Genomic DNA, 6,789 nt, shown 5'->3' on the forward strand with positions numbered 1-6,789 from the left:
AATTTTAATAAAATGAAACTATATATGCATTCTAATTGTGCTATATCTACTTTCCTGGAAAGCAGAGGTTAATTGAGCATGGTTATGTAACAGATTTTTCAACAGCTGCTAGATAGTTCTGATAGTTATTAATGTAACTGGGCTGCCTTCAGCTGCTTTAGTAAGCTTTTCCTAGGAGAATTGTGAAGGCTGCCATTGCTTGACCTCCATCCGAAAGTTCTAGCTGTTTGGCTGCAATTCAGACCATCTAGACTTAACTCTTTTTGAGTCACTATCCCATAACAAGTATGCTGGAAAATCAAAATAAAGCCCCATACAGATTATTGTCAGATGAATGAATGAGTGCTCTTCTGTTCTTTACAGAGGGGACATGCAAGCAGCACCCTGCTGTGCTCTTCTGTCATGGCAGACCTTGGGAGATCGCTGTATACATATCAGGTTTTAGACCAAGACGAACATGACCGTTCATCTCAGGCGAAAATCATCTGACAAGTGTAAGCAGCTTAAGTCTGCAGTCCTTATCTGCATACTTGTTCAGGGTTTTATGCTACATACACACGTGCAATTATTGTCGTTGGAAAGGATCTTTCACAATCCCTTCCAGCGACTAAGGACTGCACAATGCATGAATGAGCACTGTACATGCAGCACCGCTCTGCTCTATGCAGAGGGAAGGGGTAGAACGACAGAGCGGCACCCTGCTGTGCTCTCTCCCCTTTCCCTTGTATTACAATCGTTCATCATCTGTGGATCCGCCAGGGCGGTCGTTCGGACGATGAGCGATGGGCGCTGTACACAAGCCAGATTCTCGGCACAGAGCTGATTATCGGGTGAGAAACATTGGACGTGTGTACCCAGGCTAAGTGAAGTGCTTGGCTTGCAAGACCAGTCAGACAACTAAACTTTGCCAAAAAAGAAGTAAGTGATGGGAACCTCCATGGATCTGTAGGGAAAGATGACCTTTAATGTCCAAAAATTGCCAAGTCCCTATAGTCTTCTTTGTGATCTATACTTTATTTCACCAGGTATTGTTAAACAACCTAAATATATTTTTTAATCTAAATTCCTTATTTTCTTGCCACCCAACCTACTAGTTTGCATTGTTGTGGCTTTAATATTATTCTTCTTTCTTTATTTATTTTATGTTTGGATTTTTTGGAGGTCATTGAAATTTGCAATAAAGGATAAGACATTTTGTTGCAATCCAATGTTCTAATTATGCTCTGAGATATAGAGACCCATTAGAGATATTTGTTCACATATATGTGTAGGATAGTAAGGCAATCACTAACTTACACTAAGTAATAGTTTTCTATTAGTACTAAGATTATATATATATAATAGTTTTCAGCAGTACTAAGATTTTCTATTTAAAAAAGGAAACAACTTTAAAAGAAGCACAGATACAGGAACTCTGCACATAAATAACATACATATCATGTGGGATCACAGCTGGAAGAATGTTTTGTTTCTATACAATATTATATCTGCTTACTGGCACACTCTGTAAAAACATATTAGCAGTGCACCTGGGCAATTGCTGCATGTCCCAGTCCACTGTATTCCTGCACATTACTACTTACAAAGGAGAATGTTTATTGACTCTGCTCTTTTCCAGGTTTACAGGGACTGCTAGGATCATCATCCTAGAACACCATCTCTCTGCTTGTATTCTAAAGAGACTTGGTTGTTGGGTTATTTGGATCCTAATGACCATGTCTTGTAATAGAGAATTATAATTATACTAATACATACTGTATGTGCAGCGTCTCTATAAGATGAGTGTAACCTTAAGGCAAAACTGAAGTGCTGCAGAATATTATGAACCAACATCCTGGTTTTAGGGTTGATTTTATCCCTTGCTGCAGGTAAGTAGTGGTATTGTCCAATGCCTCCCTGTAATGCTGGCCCAGACTTAAATGCATATGCCATGATGCCTAATGGCCCTCTGTGACACCGTTGACGTGGATTTTTGAAAATCTCTGATAATATAACCTGTTATTCCTCTGCTGCAGATTAGTAACACTTTCAAATCTTATCCCTCCAATATCCTGAGACTAGACATTGAAAAGGTGAAGTGGTGTACTAATTAGTTCATCTCACTCTTCGGCATCTAATCTCACTTGTTATTTCATTTCATTTACTTATCTCACTTGTGTCACTCTATTCTATGTCAACGCCTGTCAACATGTCTCTTGTTATTATTACATCAAGGCTATGTGAGTGTATGTGTTTCAGTTTGAGCTGTACCTTACAAGGGATTGCAAGACACTGGTCCCAGGAATATACTTTGTTAGCATTTGAAATACAGGTAGTCCCCGGGTTACATAGGAAATAGATACTGTAGGTTTGTTCTTAAGTTTAATTTGTATGTAAGTTAGAACAGGTACATAATGCAATTAATAAATGCAATTAGGACAGATGTTTGTCTCAACATATTATTAGGCAGCGTGGTGTCAGTTACTGTATAAAATCCACACTGTGAGCTAATCACAAACAAAGCAGAAAAAAAAAACTTTATGGAGCCTAGACAATTATTACCATTTGGAGCAAGTTGTGTTTTGATATGCAAAACGAAACAGCTGCAGAGTTTGTCTTGGTCATTAAGGAGATACAAGACAATACAAAACAGCTCAGTCCTTCAGCTGTGTTTAGCAAAAGATTTCTTCTGCAAGTCATGCAAACTGCTCCTGCCCCAATCAAACCTCCCTCCTGCACAGGAGCGAGCAGGGAAGCCCTGTTCGTATCTAGGAGTTGTATTTAATTTGGGGACTACCTGTATATCAAAAATGATGTGATAATCAATACAAAGCAGTAATAACTGCTAAGTTCAGCTGATGTTTAGACTGGTAGTGAGGTTATAAGAACCAGCGAAGTGGCACAGGCAGCCAAGTGGATTGCAAAGTAGTTACTTAGGAACACTTGTTCCCACCACAGATGAACCTAATTTTAACATTTAAAAGTAATAAATTAGAACAACAGCCACTTTTTTTAGCATTCCCAATAAGAGCTCAGCAGACCCTTATTTTCCCATGAGATTTTCATTTGAATATTTTCTTCTTTAAGTCATAAAAACATTTCAATGTTAGATGTATTGCTTTTATTAATAATCATATTAATATCCACCCTAAACTTATCATTTGGCTTGCTCTCTGTACATCAGTATCTGTACAGATAAAATGTTCTTGCTGAACTATACACTGAGTTCTAGTATAAAAAAGATTGCTTCCTGGCCTGAGTGTACAGTTGTAATCCCTCTATATTATTCTTTTCCCATAGCTCTGTGAACTTGAGTTACCTCCCAAAGCCGGTGTCCCCTCTCCCCTGGGAGGGTGTGACAGGGGCGTATGTGGCCAGTGTTTCGGTGCTAGGCTGGTGGTGTGATGTAAATGGACCCATTAGGAATGAGCTTCTTTTTGAATTCATCCCCATACTACGGTGCCATTTGTCATTCTGCCTTTCATGTTGCAGTCCTTTATTATTACTGTTCCCCTCCCGCCCCCTGTGAGAGGCGCCTATTGTGCACTGTGGCACAGCCTGTGACCTATTTCTAGTCTGTGATCTGCAGAGAATGTTAAAGAAAGACCTTCTTTATTACAGCACGTTAATCAAAGTTGTATTAAGAAACCCAGTGGAGTTTTCATAGGGGATTATGAGGAAAGCTAGGAGGTATGTAGAAACATTCCACAGCTGTGCAGACCTCTGGGATTGGTCCAATATAATCAGCTGTTTCTTTCCCAGCCTCCCAAACATCACACATGATTCATAAAACTCAGCCAAAAGTGTAATTGCTCTAAGTGCACTAAAGTGTACCAGCAAGTACCAGTTTACATGCATTATAGAATTCCTACACCGATACCTGGGTCCAAACAGTGATTTGTAAAACAAGTTCAATAACACAAAGGAAATGTAATATTTTTATATTTTTATTGATCAAAATATCAATAGTTTTAATATTTTACTGTGGAAAAGCACTTAAAACTTCTGAAGCTGATTTTGCCCACTTTAGCATAAATGGCTTCTTGTAGGGTATGTGTATTGTAGCTTTTATTATAATATAGCAATTGCTCACAAGTGTCCATGAAAAATTACTTTAGTTGCAAGATGTTTATGGGTTTTTTATGCATAAACTGCAAATTTCACATCACCCCAAAAAAGGGATTTAAACGGGGCTTAACCTCCATTTCCTGTACTGGAGCCATTCATTTGGGGTTTTGCTGTCTGCTTAGATCATTATCGGTTTATTCTGTGGTTCAGTTTCCACTTTATTGGGTCCATTACATTTGCATCAAACATGCTTTGATATAATGCGGCGAAATTATTGATTTTAAACTTTTTGATGATCTTGTTAATTTTTTTTTGATATACATATATTTGTAAAATGAATGAAAAATATCTTATTTGTAGGTCTCATATTTGATTCCTGAAGAAGCAGATTGAATCCGCGAAATGCGTTGAACTCTATGTAAATGTGAGACTGCATACATTCATTATAAGGTTTTATGGTTATTGTTTGATATGTATGATTTTATAAAAACTTTTAATGTCAATTATAAATAAAAGTTATATTTTGTTCAAGCAGTGCCTTAAAAGTCCTGTGTTTTCCTATTTTGTTATTTTTTGTTCCATATAGAAATTGGAATGTGGCATTTACATTTTATATGCTGTTGTAATAAACAGAACTGAGATAGACACCATATATGTGATTTTGTTCTCTTGCTGGACACATAGGGGCTCGCAGCCTTCTTTCTATGATGATACCACACAAGTCAATAGCAGAAAAGCAGACCCTTGCTACCTGAGCCTAAAATAAACCAGATTCCACCTGCATACTCCATAAGGAGGATTTAATCATTGTCATCTAATCTGGAACACCTGATTGTTATGTATTTTTGCTGCTTTAAAATATAGGAATAAATAAATGTTAGTTTAATGCTTCCTTTGTTCATTGATATCATCCCAATGTGTAGGTGTTGTATTAATGATGATCTATAATTATTATATGATTATATTAGGCATGATTTAGTCTAAAATATTTGTATTATTGTCTTTATTATGTTTCTGAGCATCTACACTAACTTGTTATTGCGTAGCTCAGGCATTGATAGACCTGGAGGCTATATGGAGCTCAGTGCATGTTATACAATAGACCGTTTGCCCCCATGTTTTTACTCACAGCATACCCACTGAGTGTGTTCTGTGTCTTGGTGAGAAAACTCTAAACCACAACGTGTCCTGTGTTATACAGGCATGGGAAGACAAGGCAACCTTGACCTTGACAGATGATGAAAGACACCAGGAAGTCCGGGGCATGGCCTCTTCCTATCCAGAACAAAGGTAATTAAAAAGAACTTTTGTAATCTGCTCACGCATTCTACTACATTCAACAAATTTACATAAAATAGAGATTCAGCAAAAACCATTTGCTTATTGTAAAGGAAGTAAAAGTTTTTTTTCTTTTCTGCCGGCTGTGACATCATAGGGGGAAAGCTCCGTATTCCACAGAGTATTACTGCTGGAAAAATGTCACCCCTTTACAAGGTTATTTTAGTACACAACTGACCTACAAATATGCAGATTTGATTTATTATATTAAACATTTATAAGTGTTTATTACATCCACACAGAATTGAAAAGAGTAAAAATGAACATTTTTAAATTCTTTCTGAAAGAATACTGGCTCACAGCTTGGTATATGAGGGTACCTACAGTAGGTACCTTCTGCCTCATTGCTGTATATCTGCAGTCTGGATCTAAGACTACATACACACGTCAGATGATTGTCATCTGATAATCGCCTCAGGGCAAGAATATGGCATGTGTACAGCCCTCGTCATTCATGGATTTGTCCTGGCAGATCCACAAACAATGAACGAAACAATGAATTGTAATGAAAGTGAGAGGAGAGAGCACAGCAGGGTGCCGCTCCATCATTCTCCCCTCTCCATTGAGCAGAACAGCGCTGTATGTACAGGGCTCGTTCATGCATCATGCAGTTATTTGTCATTGGAAAGGATTGTGAAAGATGTGTGTACGCAGCTTAAGGCACTGTGCATTGACTGCTATTATTGTATAGGTTTGGAGTAAGATTTAGTGATATCTGCATTTTAAAAAACGCAGCTAAAGGTATTTCATCTTTAAGGTATAATGGTTTTCAATGTTTCTTTCAGTGTTTTTTCTTTTAATTTCTTTAGAAAAATAATATTCCAAGTGTGTCTCCTAAATATGTACCCTTCTGGGGTTGGACCCAGCTGGCCTCAGTGCTACTCCCATATCTAAGCCACTGCCAACAGCAATGGGCATCAGTGCAAAAACCAAAAGTCAATAAATTAAGGAAGAAGTAAACTCCAACCTCACCCAAAACAAAAAAATTACACCTGCCTTCAATCCCGTAGAGCAGTTGATTGGTCCGGAAGTGTCTTCTATTGGGTCCCATGTCATCCCGGCATCCATCTTTGGGCTGGACGCCCAAAGATGGATGCCGGGAGATGCCGGGAGATGGATCTTCTCCTCTTCTTCAGACTACTAGTTGCATGCGCAGGGAGATCAGCAAATTTTTTCCCCATCTACGTCACCTGATCTTGCGTATGTGTCGGGTGATGTAGATGGGGAAAAAACTTGCTGGTCTCACTGTGCATGCGTGGCGAGATGCTCGGGCATGTGCAGAAGGAGCATCCAAGAGCCTCCCGGAATGCGTGACGTAGGTATCCATTGCTGCCATTCATTCTCTATCGCCTAGGCGATCAAGAATTAGGGGGCGATGCTGCACCCTTTTTTCTTTTTTTTTTT

The sequence above is a fragment of the Pyxicephalus adspersus genome, chromosome 1 (assembly GCF_032062135.1).
Source record: "Pyxicephalus adspersus chromosome 1, UCB_Pads_2.0, whole genome shotgun sequence".
Classification (NCBI taxonomy): Eukaryota; Metazoa; Chordata; class Amphibia; order Anura; family Pyxicephalidae; genus Pyxicephalus; species Pyxicephalus adspersus.